This window comes from Giraffa tippelskirchi, chromosome 3 (assembly GCF_054371585.1).
Source record: "Giraffa tippelskirchi isolate mGirTip1 chromosome 3, T2T-mGirTip1v1.2.pri, whole genome shotgun sequence".
Lineage (NCBI taxonomy): Eukaryota > Metazoa > Chordata > Mammalia > Artiodactyla > Giraffidae > Giraffa > Giraffa tippelskirchi.
The window spans coordinates 156,707,804-156,727,147 of NC_137277.1; the positions used below are offsets into that span (position 1 = coordinate 156,707,804).

At 37.1% G+C, this 19,344-nt stretch overlaps 2 long non-coding RNA genes across 2 annotated transcripts in view; one reads left to right on the forward strand and one right to left on the reverse strand.

The window, feature by feature from the left end:
* Window positions 1-16,372, reverse strand: part of LOC145542909 (uncharacterized) — a 32,197-nt gene extending 15,825 nt beyond the window's left edge. The window contains exons 1-2 of the long non-coding RNA XR_014080245.1: window positions 15,296-16,372; window positions 9,574-9,644 (exon numbers count right to left, since the gene is read on the reverse strand). This is a non-coding gene — a long non-coding RNA (uncharacterized LOC145542909). The remainder of the gene's footprint in view (window positions 1-9,573; window positions 9,645-15,295) is intronic.
* Window positions 16,373-16,434: 62 nt separating this feature from the next.
* LOC145542908 (uncharacterized) overlaps window positions 16,435-19,344 on the forward strand; it is a 33,079-nt gene continuing 30,169 nt past the window's right edge. Inside the window, exon 1 of the long non-coding RNA XR_014080244.1 lies at window positions 16,435-16,490. This is a non-coding gene — a long non-coding RNA (uncharacterized LOC145542908). The remainder of the gene's footprint in view (window positions 16,491-19,344) is intronic.

Below are 19,344 nucleotides of genomic sequence, written 5' to 3' on the forward strand. Positions count from 1 at the left end.
CAAAGCTATTACTACTGTTAGGATTTTATTCTGTATTAAGAAATTACTGATATCATCTTATTATACTATCCAGAAGGTCATTTGACCTTTCCAGATATATGCCAAACATCAGTTTTTTGTCAGGAATGTTCCATTCCAGGCTGTTCATAGTCAACACAATTGCTTTTGTTACAAGAGAGTTGTCAGGTGATTTTCACAACATTGTATTGTTTATTCTGCTACTAAGCTAAAGACCATCATTGTTAATATGACAGGTATTAGTCTCTTTTTAGATTATACAGCATGACCTTGGGCAATGGAAATAATGCTGAAGGTTCAAACACACACATACCCACATATCCAAGAGATGGTTAATCAAAATGAAAGATACTTATGAAATTTATAAAGTAAATGTTATTTTTTTATTTTGAAAAATAATGATTTTTTTTTCAGTGTCAGGAAGGAGTTATGCTATAAGAAATTGTGCTATTATTTGAAAAAATACAAACCAAAAAACCTACTGACTGAATTCAAACTTTATAGAGAAACAGTAGATGAGATAAACTAAAAAATAACTACCACAAAAGCAAAACATTGCATTTGTTTATGAAAACTTATGATTTAAATGGTAATTGAAAGTTTTAGTTAACATAATTGATTGGTTTAAAATGGTTTATGCAAGATTCTAATTTAGAAATTAACTGGTTTTTTTATGTCATCACCATTGTTTGATAAGCTGACTTTAGCAGTAATGAACCATCTCATTAGATTGCACAGTGTTATATTTCAAGAAGTAATTATTTGGTTTATTATAATTCCTTTACAAAAGAATGAATCTTCAAACTATTTATTTATACAAACACACACACACACTTTTAATATTTCCTAATTTTATATGGAATCTTTTTTAAAAAGCAAATTAAGAATGTAATTATTAAGAACAAGCAGACTTCTTAAATTACTTCACAATCTGTGGAAGTGATTAGGTTTTAAAAAAGTAAGAAAAACAATAAGCAAAGCATTTTGTTGCTTTTTTTCAGTTACCCTAAAACTCAGAACTTGAGCAGACATCCCAGTTGGTCTTCTGCCTTTGCATAAAGGCTTCGTTTTAAAGAGCTATTTAGCTCTTTAACTATTTTGACTATGTCAGTTTTGATCTACAATGCCCAGTATTGCATTTCATAACACATAACTTTCCTCTTTGTCTCTGCAACCAGGTACTTTCTCTTGGTTGAAGGCTCAAACTTCTTTATGTTACCTCTCTATATCTTATCTGCTTTGCCATCTTTAAACCTTCTTTCATGTTGAATTGCCTTTATTATTCTTGTTCACCTAGTACCTCCCATTCTCTTCAAAGAGTTTTATAGTTTCCATATCTATCTGAAATATTCTGTCATCATTTTCCTTCCTACCCTGTCCATGTGCACAAAGATCATTATTATTTCACCTAGTTTTGTGCCAGTAGTCTCCACTCCTTTGTTCCCATCTTTGATGATTCTTCCCTGCTTCTAAGTTCATGTCTTTTAACTGGCCTTAGATCTGCTTTCAAGTGTATTCCCCTGATTCTCTCCACAGGGCTGCCTCGTGACATGGCAGCTACATCCCCAAAGTGAGCATCCCCCCCCTGCCCCCCTGCTACAAAAAATAAATAAATAAATAAGAGAGCACTTCCAAACACAGGCCATAGACTTTAAGATAACCTATACTTGGAAGTGGCATACATTACTTCTGCTGTACTCTGTTCATTAGTAAATAATCAAGGAGAAGTGATTACATAAAGGCATGAATACAAAAGATCACTGGGAGTCATGTTAAAGTCTACCTACCACAGATGGAGTAAAGAATGATACTGAAAAATTGACCTATCTGAAAGAAGAAAAGGTAATGGGAATAGAGGAAGCACAAAGCAAAGTAAGAAATAAGTCCAGTGTATCAGCAACCACAATAAAATAAACACGAAAGTGAACTATTACATACAGAAATTATTAGATTCAAAATATAAAATACATATGTGAAGAGAAAAAAAATTGGAAAAGAGATACAAATGTATTTACAGACAATATTATTTTCATATAATATTCAAAGTAATCTTCACACTCTGAATTTATTAGAGAGTTGATGTTCTTCAACTAGCTTTTAGAATTTTGGTTTTAAGACACAAATTGAATATACTGAAATCTTATGTGCCAGAGACAAAGCTAACTGGAAAATATAAGGGATAAAGCTTCAGTTTAGAACAGCAATAAAATCAATGTTTCTCAGGAATAATTGTGACTAAAAATGTTCAAGCCTATGGGGATAAAATTACACAGTAATAGTAGGGGACATAAAAGACATATAGTCATTACTTGGCACTATAGAGAATTGACTACAGGACTGGCATGGATACCAAAATCCACTAATACTCAATTTCTTTATATCAAATGGGATAGCATTTTCATATAACTTGTATGCATTCTTCCATACACTTTAAATAATCTCTAGATTACTTAGAATACCTAATATAGTGTAAAATGCTATGTAAATAGTTGCCAGTACACAGCAAATTCAAGTTTTGCATTTGGAATTTTCTGGAATTATTTTACCCAAGTATTTTTGATCAGTTTGTATCTACTGATGTGGAACCTGTGGGTTAATTGTACATAAATAGAGAAACCAGCACCTGTACATGGGTTGGACAATATCAGTAACACTAAAATAATAGTTTCCTTCAAGTTAATATAAATTTAATATAATTGCAACTGCCAACAGATTTTTTAAGGTAGAATTGGAAATGTCATCCATGAAATTCACATGAAAGTAAAAATAGGCAAAACAGACACAATAATTTTGGGGAGTAACATGGGCAGACCTTGGTCTATCATATAGATAAACTTACTATAGAACTATAATATTTAGAATGGTGGAAATAGCAAAAAATACACCCATGGTACAAAATAAGGGTCTGCAAAGAGATCCATACATATAAGAATGATTTTATATATAACAAAACATTACAAACAATGAGGGAAATGATAAGCACTTTTATACATTATGACAGGGAAATAGAAAAATAAAATCAGGTGTCTTCCTCACATACATGATTTTCAAGTAGATTAAAATCCTAAATGTGTATAGCTAAATTTAAGACCTTTAAGTAAGACAGGATTTGTTAAAATATAAAGAAAAATGCAAATAATAAAGAAAATACATATACATCTGATCACATATTTTTACATACTCCATTAAAGATATCATAAAGACTAAAAGAAATAACTGGAATCAGTAGTTTTTGCAACACAATAACTAACAGTGGACTAGTTATAAAAGATTCCTATAAATCAATAAGAACACAACACAAAACAAAATACATGAAATACATAAACAGTTTCCAAAGGAGGAATTCCAATAAGGAAAACAGGCCAATACCATTGTGATCATGGAAATGGACTTTAAAAGAAATTAAAAACCATCTTGTGTCTATTAAATTGGCAAAGCTTTGATGATATGGAGATCCACTAACACATATACAATGCAGTAGGTGAAAATAGAAAGTGCTATTTTGGAGAATAAATCACCGACAGCTCATATGAAGATACTTTTACCATACAACCATCAAATTTTACTTCGTCTGGTACAGTCAGCCTTCTGTACTCACAGGATCTGCATCAAAGGATTTAACCAACCACAGACTGAAGATATTGCAAAAAATTTTTTTTCCAAAAAGTTCCAAAAAGCAAAACTTGAATTTGCCATGGTTTGTCAACTATTTACATAGAATTTATATTATACCAAGTATTCTAAGTAATCTGGAGATGATTTAAAGTATACTGTTGCTGCTAAGTCGCTTTAGTCGTGTCCGACCCTGTGCGACTCCATAGACGGCCCCACCAGGCTCTGCTGTCCCTGGGATTTTCAAGGCAAGAACACTGGAGTGGGTTGCCATTTCCTTCTCCAATACATGAAAGTGAAAAGTGAAAGTGAAGTCGCTCAGTCGTGTCCGACTCTTTGTGACCCCATTGACTGCAGCCTACCAGACTCCTCGGTCCATGGGATTTTCCAGGCAAGAGTACTGGAGTGGGTTGCCATACAGGAGGATACATGTAGGTTATATGCACATACTATGCCATTTTATATAAGGGAATTGCATCTGTGGTTTTCCATGTCCACAGGGGTCCTGGTACCAATCCCCTGCCAATACTGAGAAACAACTTTATAAGTGGAAGAAAATACAGAAGAATGTGTGCATAAGGAGATGCAAGAATATCGAGGCTTTGTTTCTAATAACCCAAACGAGAAACATCCTAAATGCCTATCAAGAATATGAATATTAAATTATGTTATAGTTGTAGCACAAAACTATACAGCCTTTAAAGGAACAAATATCATTTGTTGGCATTGTTAAATGTTAGTGAGTGAAAAGAATAAGTTGCAGGATAGTATATACTATTTTCTGTCATTTATATAAAGTATAAAAACCAATAAAATGATAAATTATAAATTGTAGCATATTTAAATATGAAGTAAACATAGATTCATGGAATTGATAAAACTCAATTACAGTGGTAGTTATCTCTTGAGAAACGCAAACAGGGAATGTCAGTTACATACGTTCTTTGAAAATTCCTTAAAATTTAGAAGCAAGTAAAAACCAGTAGTAAGCTTTGATAAAGCTAAGCAGTGGATGCATGGATGCTCATTATTTCAATTCTGTATTCGTAACTGTTTATTTGAAATAATTCACAATATATTCTTCCTATCCATTTCTACTAACATGTCTGTGGCCCAGAGCTGTGTTGATTTATTCCTGAAATTCTGTCACAGCCATACTGTCTGCACTCTCTGCCTTTGATCTGATCTTCTACCAGTGAGTTCTAGCCTATTACTTACTACCATCAGCATGAACCTTGAATTCCCTGCTGTAATCAGTCCGTACTATCGGCAGTATACCAAGTCCAAGCCTCTCTTTCTGGCTTTCAAGGCCACCCAGAATCTACCAAGATTGCTCATTCTTATAGCTCCTTCTCTTTCACAGGAGCCTATATATCTACCCACTGTCCCTTCACTTAGTTTTAAAGCCATTTCATCAAAGCACAGCTCAAATGACATAATTTCCATAATGTTTCTTTTCTGACCACGTCAACTCATTCAGGATTTGTATTACCCATAAGATCTGTATTGCACCGTTTACTGCTTAAGTAGTCTCTATTTTGTTTTTAGAACTTCCCTTGTGGCTCGGCTGGTAATGATCTGCCTGCAATGGGGAGACCTGGGTTCGATCCCTGGGCTGGGAAGATCCCCTGGAGAAGGAAATTGTTTTTAGAATTTGAATTTAGGCATTTAACTAATTTTGTAAGGATTAGAAAATGTCTTATTTTCTTTTGTGTTAACCGCAGGGCCAAACAAACTGATTCTCACCACCCCCCTGCCCCCAGATTCTCTAATGGAAAATCTAATGTCTTTTGGGTCCTTGTGTGAAATCTAGACTTTTCTTGGCTTCCCCCCACTTTCATCCCTCTTCTAACAACCACTAGTCTTATTTTTCAGTTTCATTAATGTATTTGCATTCTGTGCATTTATCTATTTTCACTGAACATTCTTGTCAAAGCCACTGTCATTTTATATAGGTAGCATAAGGCTTAGTAAAGTATAATACGGGATTTTATTTATCTTCATGAAGTTATCACCTGATACTTGTACAGTGGGGGAATCTTGCTGTTCTTTATTAGCAGGAATCTATGTAACAACTCTGGCCTTCCTCTGTATCCTATAATGAAGTCAAACTAATCTTTATAGTTTAATTTAGTCACACCCTGCTTAAAGTCCTTTAATGGCTTTCCTTTGTTATTAACAAATTCCCAAATATTCAATACTTAACGTGACCCATAACATCTTGTGTGATCTATCATTTCCTACCTCTCTCTCCATCCTCACCTAAGGCCATCCACCCTGGAGCCCTACACACTTTGCCTTCTTTTAGCTACTCAAGATACCATGTGCTTTATCCCCTCAGCCTTTCTACACAGGCTAGTCTAGAATCCATTTCCCACCATCTCCCTTCATATGGGAAATCTACTTATTTTTCCAAGTCTTATTTTAATCATAATTTTCTTGGTGACTCTTTCCTTAACTCTCTTCCTTCCCATCCCACTCAACCTTCTACAATTTCAGTAGTTCCTTTTATTTACCCTTTGTGACACTCATCAAAATGTAATTAATTTCTCTTGTTTCTTTCCCATAAGTCTGTAAGCTCCATAGTAAAGGAGGCTCTATTTTCTCGCCTACTTTATCTCTGGTGGCTAACATAATAACTTGTACATGCTGCTGCTGCTGCTTAGTCGCTTCAGTTGTGTCCGACTCTGTGCGACCCCATAGACGGCAGCCCACCAGGATCCTCTGTCCCTGGGATTCTCCAGGCAAGAATACTGGAGTGGGTTGCCATTGCCTTCTATAATGCATGAAAGTCAAAAGTGAAAGTGAAGTCGCTCAGTCGTGTCTGACTCTTCGTGACCCCATGGACTAGCTCACCAGGCTCCCCTGTCCATGGGATTTTCCAGGCAAGAGTACTGGAGTGGGGTGCCATTGCCTTCTCCAACTTGTACATAGTAGGTGCTATATACACATTCATTGAATGTATTAATTGATGCTTAATAAATATTTATTAATTAATTTTGATTGATTAAAATATAAGAAAATGTATTATTTTACATGTTTCTATTTACTTCAGTTTCCTATGATTTGTTGTCATTCTATTCTTACAGATTGGAGGAGGATAAGTAAATAAAAACAAAACATTTCTACAAATTTAGAGGCAGTCATATTTAAGTAAACCAAAAATCTGAGTATATGCAATAACCTTTTTCTAAAGTTGGGAAATAGAATTAAATTCACCATAAGTAATAAATTTTTTCTCATTTTCAAGTGTAGCTCAACTTAGGGAGGTGATTGACTATGTTTTAAATAGGAATTCATGGAGATTTGGGAGAAGCCAAAATATTTTCAGAATAGCATTCAATATTAACAAGATGAAAATAAACACATAATTCTGATGATTGACATTTTCAAATCAAGCACTCCTACTTGGTCTGTTTTCCTATACTTTCCATAATCATTTGCCCTGTTTGCATCTGAACTCTGCGTTGCAATAGTCCTACACAGTGTTTGAAAATTACAGCACAACCCTACTCTCAAAATAGAAGAGAGGAAAAAAAAAGACAAGCTACATTTCACCCCCTGCCATGTTCTGGCTGCTCCAGGTGATTAATGATAATGGCCATTTGCCCAAAATATAGATTCAGCTCTCAAATGGGATTGGAAAACAACTTTATGATAAATGTGGAAAATATATTCTTCTTCTTCTATGGTATATACCTTTCTTTATACATAAAATGAAAAGCATTCTTAAATTCTATTTGCACATAATAATGCATGAAATTACAGCTTTAATAATGCTGTGTATTGAAAGGAACTGGATTGATTTGGTCAACCAAGGAACACAGCCTATTTTCTTCAGAACTGAGAATTATATTTATCACTACCTTACAACCTGCAGAGTTCTTCTAAAGGAAATATTATATACTACACATTTATGGTTTGTTTTATGGAGAGACTGTACTTGATATGGAAGAGAGAAGTTTGGAGTTTTCCATCCTAATGCTTACCTGGCAAGTGTCTACTTATTTAAATAAAACATATGAGAATGAATATTAGAATGAAAAGGTTAACTGGGTCAAAGGGAAAGTTGTCAAGGAAGAACTGGGTCCCTCTGGAAGTGATCCATTTTCCTTACTACTTTAAATTGTGTTTTAACTTCTCTTGGTGAAGAGAAGAGAAGGAATGGCTCCCCATGACCCATTTTGTAAATGATGAAATGTTCTAGGCCTTTGTTGAGGTAATGGGGGAAAGTCTGTTCCCAGTATTTGTTATGAGTCTGGTTGTTCCTCTAATAAACTAAATGTAATTAAAAATAGAGCAGGGCCATTGCATTTTAATAGCTTAGATTCTTCCCTGTGGAAGAGTCAGCAAACAGTGAGAGAATATGAAGATTCAGCTCCCCAGCACCTGCCAGGCAGCTTTTGTCAAGATTAACAGCATCACACCAGGTTATTAGAGGAAACATAAATACTTTTGAGGCTCTGTGGGTAGTTACGATATCACGTTTTACTATCTTCTCCTAAAATGGAATTACTCACTGTAATTGCTTGCCAGTCACAGGCCAACAAACATGACAGAAGAAATCCTACATACTGGGGAGAGGGGTTATGTTGCAAGGACAGCTGACCTAGAGAATGTTTTTAAGGATACATTATCATGTATTTGTAATAATCATAATTAAAGTTTGATGGCATTTTACAGCTTCTAGGGTAGGCACAGACTTATGCAGTGCAGTTTGAAGTGGGCACAGAAGTAATCTGAGTTCCTACTTGAATAAGAAAATTGTTGTTTAGTCACTAAGTCATGTCTGACTCTTTTGTGACCCTGTGGATTGCAGCCCACCAGGTTTCTTCTGTGCATGGGATTATCCAGGAGAGAATACTGGAGTGGGTTGCTATTTCCTTCTTCATGGGGATCTTCACAACCCAGGGATCGAACCCGTGGCTCCTACATTGGTGGACTGGTTCTTTAACACTGAGACACCAGGAAAGTCTGAATAAAGAAACAGAGATGTGAAGATATGAGTGATTTGCCCAAGAATGCTGCTACTAGTTGAGAATGAGCCCCAAATCCAATCGTCTAACTTCATAGTCTGTGTTCTTTCTGCCCATCTGCATGGCCTCACTTCAGTTCAACAGCAAATGCATAAATTTGCATCATACCTTTTTTGGTGAACAGTTTTTGAAGAAACTAAAATTTCCTGAAAGAAATAATGGAAGGTAACCCAAAATTAAAAGAAACTGCAGCTTTATAAGTGGCCTTACAGAAGTAGGGGGATTTGATGCCAGGCATGAGATAGTTGAGAAAATTTGGTAAGTCATTATTTCTGTAAGATGAGAAAGGTAATACACTAGGAGATGTGTTTTGTTTTCATTTTTTGTTGTTTTGCTGTCTCCATTTCAAAAGAAAATTTGATTATTGAAAAGTGGGGTGAGTTATGAAAATGAGAAGATAAGTATTGATTGGTAGAAAATATTTGTAAAACATATTATTGGATAATGAACTGTTATCCAAAATATACAATTAATTCTTAAAATGCAACAATAAGGAAATGAACAACTCAGTAAAAAAATAAATGGACAAGAGTTCTGAATAGATGCCTCAAAAAAGAAGATATACAAATGACAAATAAGCACATAAAAAAGATACTCAATTTTACCTGTCAATCAGGAATTACAAATTAAAACAATTTGTTGCCACTGCATGTCTCTTAGAATCACTAAAACCTAAAACACTGGCAATACTGAGGAGAGTGTGGAGCAACGGGAACCCTCATTCACTGTTGGTGGGAATGCAAAATGATACAGCCATTTTGGAAGACACATTGGCAGTTTCTTACAAAATTAAACATAGTCTTGTCTATCTAGCAATTGTGCTAGGTTTTTACACAAAGGTGTTAAAAACTTATGTCTATATAAAAACCTGAATGTGGATATTTAAAGCAGCTTTTTTCATATTTACCCAAACTTGGAAGTAAGCAGGATGTTCATCAATAGACGAATGGATAAACTGAAGAATAAGGAAGAAATAAGCTATGAAAAAACACAGAGAAAACTTAAGTGGATATCACTAAGTGAGAGAAGTCAATCTGAAAATGTTATATACTGCCTGATTCCAACTATATGACATACTGGAAAAGGCAAAAATATGGAGACAGTAAAAAACATTTGCTGTTTCCAGAGGATAGAGGGAGGGAGGGATGAAAGTGCAAAGTACAAAGAAATTTTCGGACAGGGAAATTATTCTATAGGATAATATATTGGATTGGCTGAAAAGTCTTTTCAGATTTTCCAAAAGATGTTACAGAGAAACCCAAACAAACTTTTTGGCCAACGCAATACAATGGTGAATCCATGTCACTATACATTTACAAAATTCATAGGATATAAAATACCAAGAGTGAATCCTAATGTAAGCTATGGTCTTTGCGTGATAATGGTGCATCAGAGCAGGTCCATTGATTGTAAGAGATGTACCATTCTGGAGTGAGATGTTGATAGTAGCAGTGGTTGTGCATGTGTGGGGTCAAGGGATATATAGGAAATCTCTGTACCTTCCTTGTGTTTTGTCATGGACCTAAAAAAAGCTTTGTCTCATTTTGATAATTTATATCTTAAAAAAGTGGTATGTAGGGAAATGATTCCTAACAATTACCTTCTATAACCCTGATAGCTCAGTTGGTAAAGAATATGCCTACAATGCAGGCCACCCTGGTTCGATTCCTGGGTGGGGATGTTACGCTGAAGAAGGGATAGAATATCCACTCCAGTATTCTTGGGCTTCCCTTGTGGCTCAGCTGGTAAAAAGTCTGTCTGCAATGCGGGAGACCTGGGTTCGATCACTGGGTTGGGAAGATCCCATGGAGAAGGGAATGGCTACCCACTCTGGTATTCTGGCCTGGAGAATTCCATGGACAGTATAGTCCATGGGGTTGCAAAGAGTCGAACAGGACTGAGTGACTTTAAAGGTAAAAAAAGAAAACAATGTATGGCCAGGAGGGAATGAATCAGTGATCAGTTCAGTTCAGTCCCTCAGTCATGTCTGACTCTTTGCAACCCCATGGACTGCAACACGCCAGGCTTCCCTGTACGTCACCAACTCCCAGAGCTTGTTCAAGCTCATGTCCATTAGTCAGTGATGCCATCCAACCATCTCATCCTCTGCCACCCCCTTCTCCTCCTGCCTTCAGTCTTTCCAACATCAGGTTCTTTTATAATGAGTCAGCTCTTCACATTAGGTGGCCAAAGTATTGGAGCTTCAGGTTCAGCATCAGTCCTTCCAATGAATATTCAGGACTGATTTCCTTTAGGATTGACTGGTTTGATCTCCTTGCAGTCCAAGGGATTCTCAAGAGTCTCCTCCAACACCATAATTCAAAAGCATCAATTCTTCAGTGCTCAACTTTCTTTATAGTCCAACTATCACATCCATATATGACCACTGGAAAAACCATAGCTTTGATTACATAGACTGTTGTTGGCAAAGTAATGTCTCTGCTTTTTAATATACTGTCCAGGTTTGTCATAGCTTTTCTTCCAAGGAGCAAGTGTCTTTTAATTTCATGGCTGCAGTCACCATCTGCAGTGATTTTGGAGCCCAAGAAAATAAAGTCTCTCACTATTTCCACTGTTTCCCCATCCGTTTGCCATGAAGTGATGGGACTGGAGGCCATGATCTTCCTTTTTTGAATGTTGAGTTTTAAGCCAGCTTTTAACTCTCCTGTTTCACTTTCATCAGAGGCTCTACAGTTCCTCTTTGCTTTCTGCTATAAGGATGGTATTATCTGGATATCTGAGGTTATTGATATTTCTCCCAGAAGTCTTGATTCCAACTTGTGCTTCACCCCGTCTGGCATATTGCATGATGTATTGTGCATATAAGTTAAATGAGCAGGGTGACATTATACAGCCTTGATGTCCTATTTTCCCAATTTGGAACCATACCATTGTTCCATGTCCTGTTCTAACTATTGCTTCTTGACATGCATGGGGCCTTTTGAAGGAGGTTGCCAGTATCTTCATTACCTCCACCATAGTTTGGCCCCAGGTAAATAGCAGGGATGGAACACAGCTCCAACCATCAACAGAAAATTGAATTAAAGATTTACCATGGATGGCCCCACCCATTAGCAAAAGAACCAGTTTCCCCTGCAGTCAGTCTCTCTCATCAGGAAGGTTCCATAAGCCTCTTATACTTCTCCATCAGAGAGCAGACAGACTGAAAAGCACGATCACAGAAAACTAACCAATCTAATCACATGGACCGCAGCCTTATCTAACTCAATGAAACTATGAGCCATGGCATGTAGGGCCACCCAAGACAGATGGGTCATGTTGGAGAGTTCTGACAAAATGTGGTCCACAAAATGTGGAGGTGGGTGGGGGGTCCAGGAAGGGGAACACATGTAAACCCATGGCTGATTCATGTCAATGTATGGCAAAAACTATTACAATATTGTAAAGTAATTAGCCCCCAACTAAAATAAATAAATTTATTAAAAAAAAAAAAATGTGGTCCAATGGAGAAGGGAATGGCAAACCACTTCAGTATTCTTGCCACAAAAACCTCATGAACAGTATGAAAAGGCAAAAAGATAAGACACTGAAAAATGAACTCCCCAGGTCAGTAGGTGCCCAATATGCTACTGGAGATCAGTGGAGAAATAACTCCAGAAAGAATGAAGAGGTGGAGTCAAAGCAAAAACAACACCCAGTTGTGGATGTGACTGGTGATGGAAGCAACGTCCGATGCTGTAAAAAGCAATATTGCATAGGAACCTGGAATGTTAGGTCCATGAATCAAGGCAAATTGGAAGTGGTCAAACAGGAGATGGCAAGAGTGAACATTGATATTTTAGGAATCAGCGAACTAAAATGGACTGGAATGGATGAATTTAACTCAGATGACCATTATATCTACTACTGTGGGCAGGAATCCCTTAGAAGAAATGGAGTAGCTATCATAGTTAACAAAAGAGTCCGAAATGCAGTACTTGGATGCAGTCTCAAAAACAACAGAATGATCTCCGTTCATTTCCAAGGTAAACCATACATATCACAGTAATCCAAATCTATGCCCCGACCAGTTATGCTGAAGAAGCTGAAGTTGAACAGTTCTATGAAGACCTACAAGACCTTCTAGAACTAACACCCCAAAAAGATATATTTTTCATTATAGGGAATGGAATGCAAAAGTAGGAAGTCAAGAAACACCTGGAGTAACAGGTAAATTTGGCCTTGGAGTACAGAATGAAGCAGGGCAAAAGCTAATAGAGTTTTGCCAAGAGAATGCAGTGGTCATAGCAAACACCCTCTTCCAACAACACAAGAGAAGACTCTACACACGGACATCACTAGGTGGTCTACACCGAAAGCAGATTGATTATATTTTTGTGGCAAAGATGGAGAAGCTCTATATAGTCAGCAAAAAAAAAGACTGGGAGCTGACAGTGGCTCAGATCACGAACCCCTTATTGCCAAATTCAGACTTAAATGGAAGAAAGTAGGGAAAACCACTGGACCATTCAGGTATGACCTAAATCAAATCCCTTACGATTATACAGTGGAAGTGAGAAATAGATTTAAGGGGCTAAATCTGATAGACAAGTGCCTAAAGATCTATGGACAGAAGTTCATGACAATGTATAGGAGATAGGAATCAAGACCATCCCCAAGAAAAAGAAATGCAAAAAAGCGAAATGGCTGTCTGAGGAGGCCTTACAAATACCTTTGAAAAGAAGGGAAATGAAAAGCAAAGGAGAAAAGGAAAGATATTCCCATCTGAATGCAGAGTTCCAAAGAATAGCAAGGAGAGATAAGAAAGCCTTCCTCAGTGATCAGTGCAAAGAAATAGAGAAAAACAATAGAATGGGAAAGAATAGAGATCTCTTCAAGAAAATTAGAGATAGCATGGGAACACTTTATGCAAAGATGTGCTCAATAAAGGACAGAAATAGTATGCATGTAACAGAAGCAGAAGATATTAAGAAGAGATGACAAGAATACACGGAAGAAGTGTACAAAAAAGATCTTAACAACCCAGATAATCATGATGGTGTGATCACTCACTTAGAGCCAGACATCCTGGAATGAGAAGTCAAGTGGGCCTTAGAAAGCATCACTACGAACAAAGCTAGTGGAGGTGATGGAATTCCAGTTGAGCTATTTCAAATCCTCAAAGGTGATGCTGTGAAAGTGCTGCACTCGATATGCCAGCAAATTTGGAAAACTCAGCAGTGGCCACAGGGCTGGAAAAGGTCAGTTTTCATTCCAATCCCAAAGAAAGGCAATGCCAAAGAATGCTCAAACTACCGCATGATTGCACTCATCTCACACTCTAGTAAAGTAATGCTCAAAATTCTCCAAGCCATGCTTCAACAATACGTGAACTGTGAACTTCCAGAAGTTCAAGTTGGTTTTAGGAAAGGCAGAGGAACCAAAGATCAAATTGCTAACATCTGCTGGATTGGTGAAAAAGCAAGAGAGTTCCAGAAAAACATCTATTTCTGCTTTATTGACTATGCCAAAGCCTTTGATTATGTGGATCACAGTAAACTGTGGAAAATTCTGAAAGATATGGGAATACCAGGCCACCTGTCCTGCTTCTTGAGACACCTGTTTGCAGGTCAGGAAGCAGCAGTTAGAACTGGGCATGGAACAATAGACTGGTTTGAAATTGGGAAAGCAATGTGTCAAGGCAGTACATTGTCACCCTGCTTATTTATCTTATATGCAGAGTACATTATGAGAAATACTGGGTTGGATGAAGCACAAGCTGGAATGACGATTCCTGGGAGAAATATCAATAACCTCAAGTTTGCTGATGACACCACCCTTATGGCAGAAAGTAATGAAGAACTAAAGAGCCTCTTGATGAAAGTGAAAGAAGAGAGTGAAAAAGTTGGCCTAAAACTCAACAACAGAAAACTAAGATCATGGCATCTGGTCCCATTACTTCATGGCAAATAGATGGGGAAACAGTGGAAACAGTGAGAGCCTTTATTTTGGGGGGCTCCAAAATCCCTGTAGATGATGACTGCAGAAATGAAATTAAAAGATTCTAACTCTTGGAAGGAAAGTTATCACCAAACTAGACAGCATATTAAAAAGCAGAGACATTACTTTGACAACAGAAGTCCATCTGGTTAAGGCTGTGGTTTTTCCAGTAGTCATGTATGGATGTGAGATTTGGACTATAAAGAAAGCTGAGCCCTGAAGAATTGATAACTTTTGAACTGTGGTGTTGGAGAAGACTCTTGAGAGTCCCTTGGACTGCAAGGAAATCCAATCAGTCCATCCTAATGGAGATCAGTCCTAAGTATTTATTGGAAGGACTGATGTTGAAGCTGAAACTCCAATACTTTGGCCACCTAATGAGAAGAGCTGACTCATTTGAAAAGATTCTGATGCTGGGAAAGATTGAGGGCAGGAGGAGAAAGGGATGATAGAGGATGAGATGATTGGATGGCATCACTGACTCAATGGACATGAGTTTGAGTAAACTCCGGGAATTGGTGATGGACAGGGAGGCCTGGCATGCTGTAGTCCTTGGACTCCCAAAGAGTTGGACACGACTAAGCAACTGAACTGAACTGATCTTACTAACAAGTGAGATGATTGCAATTGTGCGGTAGTTTGAACATTCTTTGGCATTGCCTTTCTTTGGGATTGGAATGAAAACTGACCTTTTCCAGCCCTGAGGCCACTGCTGATGTTTCCAAATTTGCTTGCATATTGAGTGCAGCACTCTCACAGCATCATTTATGATTTGAAATAGCTCAACTGGAATTTCAGCATCTCCACTAGTTTTGTTTGTATTGATGCTTCCTAAGGCCCACTTGACTTCATACCCCAGGATGTCTGGGTCTACGTGAGTGTCCACATCATCGTGATTATCTGGGTTATTAAGAATTTTTTGTATAGTTCTTCTGTGTATTCTTGCCACCTCTTCTTGATATTTTTTGCTCCTCTTAGGTCCATATGATTTCTGTTCTTTGCTGTTCCCATCTTTGCATGAAATATTCCCTTGGTATCTCTAATTTTCTTGAAGAGATCTCTAGTCTTTTCTGTTCTATTGTTTTGCTCCATTTCTTTTCATTGATCACTTAGGAAGGCTTTCTTATCTCTCCTTTCTATTCTTTGGAACTCTGTATTCAAATGGATATATCTTTCCTTTTCTCCTTTGCCTTTCACTTCTCTTCTTTTCTCAGCTATTTGTAAAGCCTCCTCAGGGAATCATTTTGCCTTTTTCCATTTCTTTTCTTGGGGGTGGTTTTGATCTCCGTCTCCTATGCAATGCTATGAACCTCCTTCCATAGTTCTTCAGTCACTCTATCAGAAGTAATCCCTTGAAACTATTTGCCACTTCCACAGTATAATCATAAGGGATTTGATTTAGGTCATACCTGAATGGTCTAGTGGTTTTCCCTATTTTCTTCAATTTAAGTCTGAATTTGGCAATAAGGAGTTCATGATCTGAGCCACAGTCAGCTAGCTCCCAGTCTTGTTTTTGCTGACTGTATAGATCTTCTCCATTTTCAGCTGCAAAGAATATAATCAGTCTGGTTTTGGTATTGACCATATGGTAATGTCCATGTGTAGAGTTATCTCTTGTGTGGTTGGAAGATGGTGTTTGCTATGACAGTGCTTTCTTGGAAAAACTCTGTTAGCCTTTGCCCTGCTTCATTTTTTACTCTAAGCCCTAACTTGACCGTTACTCCCTGTATCTTCTGACTTCCTATTTTTGCGTTCCAACCCCCTGTGATGAAAAGGACATCTCTTTTGGGTGTTCTAGAAGGTCTTGTAGGTCATCATAGAACTTTTCAGCTTCATCTTCTTTGGCATTGATAACATGTTTTAAAATCTGTTTGAAGTCTTCAGGTAATACATTGAATATTTAGTGAAAACTCTTGGCTTCGACACTTTGCTAGGTTAAATGAATAGCATGGGAGAAGTTCAGGCTGTATACTGCAACAGTACATGGAAACTCTGTCCTTTTACTACTATACAAACCATCACTGCCTGGTATGCCTATCCAGACTAGCCAAAGAAGAATGATTCAATACAGTCCAGTTAGTCCATAGAAAGGTGCAAAGAGTGTCCTCAAAACAAAGAATTTCTAGCAGAGAAAGCTGCTGCTGCTAAGTCGCTTCAGTCACGTCCGACTCTGTGCAACCCCACAGACGGCAGCCCACCAGGTCCCCCGTCCCCGGGATTCTCCAGGCAAGAATACTGGAGTGGGTTGCCATTTCCTTCTCCAGTGCATGAAAGGGAAAAGTGAAAGTGAAGTCGCTCAGTCATGTCTGACTCTTAGCGACCCCATGGACTGCAGCCTACCAGGCTCCTCCATCCGTGGGATTCTCCAGACAAGAAAGCAGTCCCTGCTATAATTCAAAGAAAATGAAATGTTTTTTGTGTCCAAATCCTTTATTTCCTGCATTACATGCTGGAATCACAGAAGGGATATCCTAAGTATCCATTTCCTTGACTGAAGCTTACCTGAGGATTAAGAAAATTTTAATTGTTTTGCCTCTTATTTTCTAAATTTTTGTCAATTTGAAGTTTTCTGATAATATTTGAATCAGATATGTTCCAGAGTTCTGTGTATTTTTGTGCTTTATTTTTTCCAATCCTTTTTTTTTTTTTAAGCAGAGTATTACCATCAGTAAATGTCAAAGTATTGCCTGTTTTCCATTATTTATTTTCTTTCTCAAGCCACAATATGAAAAATCCTTAACAAAGATAATTTTCCCTTATAGTTTCCAGATTGGCCTCCTGTTGAATCCCTGATCTCCAAACTTAATTTTGTATTTACCAATGTGTCACCAATTCTTACCTCAATGCCTATTTTTTAATACACTTTTTTAAGATTTATTTTTAATTGGAGTATGATTGGTTTACAATGTTGTGTTGATTTCTGCCATACAACAGCGTGAATCAGCCATAAGTATACATATGTCCCCTCCCTCTTGAGCCTCCCTCCCACCCCCACCCATCCTTTCCCTCTAGGTTGTCTTGGAGCATGAGGTTGAGCTTCCTGTTGTCATACAGCAACTCCCCATTAGCTGTCTATTTTACATATGGTAATATACATGTTTCAGTGCTCAATCTGTCCCATCCACTTCTTCCCCCACTGTGTCCACAATTCTGTTCTCTATGTCTGTGTCTCTATTCCTGTCCTGGAAATAGCTTCATCAGTGCCATTTTTCTATTCCGTATATATGTGTTAATATACAATATTTGGTTCTCTCTGACTTCACTCTGTATGACAATGCCTGTTTTTGGTGGAAAGTCTGCCTTAGAGTCTGCTATTTCTGTATGTCCTTAGGCATCTCTCTTTTGGGTTCATGAAAAATAGTTCTATTATCATAGAACCAACCACATTCCTCCACACTAGATGCAGTTCTTCACCACAGCTCACAAAGTCACCTGTGGCCCACTGATTACTGCTGATGCTGCTAGTATTCTCTAAGAAGTCACTGAAATTTTTGGTAAAGTTATTTCCTCCTGACATATCCTCTATGTGCCAAAGTTATATAGTTAATGACAACATTTTTACTTAGGCAGCAAAACAAAGAATCTAGGGTGAAAAGAGCTCTCTGCTTGTAGCCCTGTGGAGTTCAAATGGGGATCCTTGGACCTTAACCAACATATTAGCTCCCAATCTATCATTTAATCTTCCTTATTGTCTTCTCCTCCTCTCATTAACCTGTGCCTGTTGCAAATGCCACTGCTGGATTCCAGTAGTGCACAAAACCTAGCTACTCTTTGTATCTGCATTATATCTGTCACTCTGAGTCTGATAATATTTTATACAAAAACATTTCTTTTCTGAACATATTTTATACCTAAGGATTTCCCTTCTTCAATAAAATAGATTATTTTTTTTTATTTTAAATGACTCACTGAGCATGGATGAGCTGAAGACTGACACTGGAGGAGGAATGTTTTAGTGTGAGGGGGAAAAAAAAAGAACTACAGTTCTACAGGTACTATCTTTGGGTAGTCCTTAAAAAGAAAACATATTCTGGAATGGTAACATAAGAATACACAACTTCTGCGTTTGAATTGTGTTTATATTCTAAATGATCTAATTCTTGCCATCTAAATTTCAACCACATATCTGACATGAAACAGCAGAGCATAAAGTGGGTCCAGAACCCTGTAGACATTGCTAAAAAAAAAAAAATGGTAAAGAGAGTGATTAAATGTCACTCTTTAATTTGCTACCCTGTGATTTATTCATTCTCATAGTCAACGTCATGGATTTAACTAAATAATTTCTAGTTAAGATCACTAGTTCTGCATTTATTAATGGAGAACTTCTTATGTGCTAGGTGATTTGCAGCATGCAGCAATTCAAAATGTCATTGTCTATCACAAAAGTTTATTTTGTTTTATCATCTTAATACTTTTCCTTGTCAGTAAAATTGAGAGCATATATATTTTTGAAATTGACTTTAAGCTCTTGAAACAATGATTTCATAGTATAACTCATAATTTTGAATGAAACACTGAGTTGACACACCAAATTAGTTTTAAGCACAAATCTGATTGCCTTTTGGGAACTAGCTTAGTAACTCCAGATACCATTTCTAGTCTCTTTTGACTACAAGCTTGTTAAGAGCTTTTACTATAAACTCAATAGATTTCAAGCTAAAGTTCATAAATTCTTTGGATCTGAATTCTAACTTAAATGTAAAATGAATAAACAAGCCTATAATGTGTGCTCCCA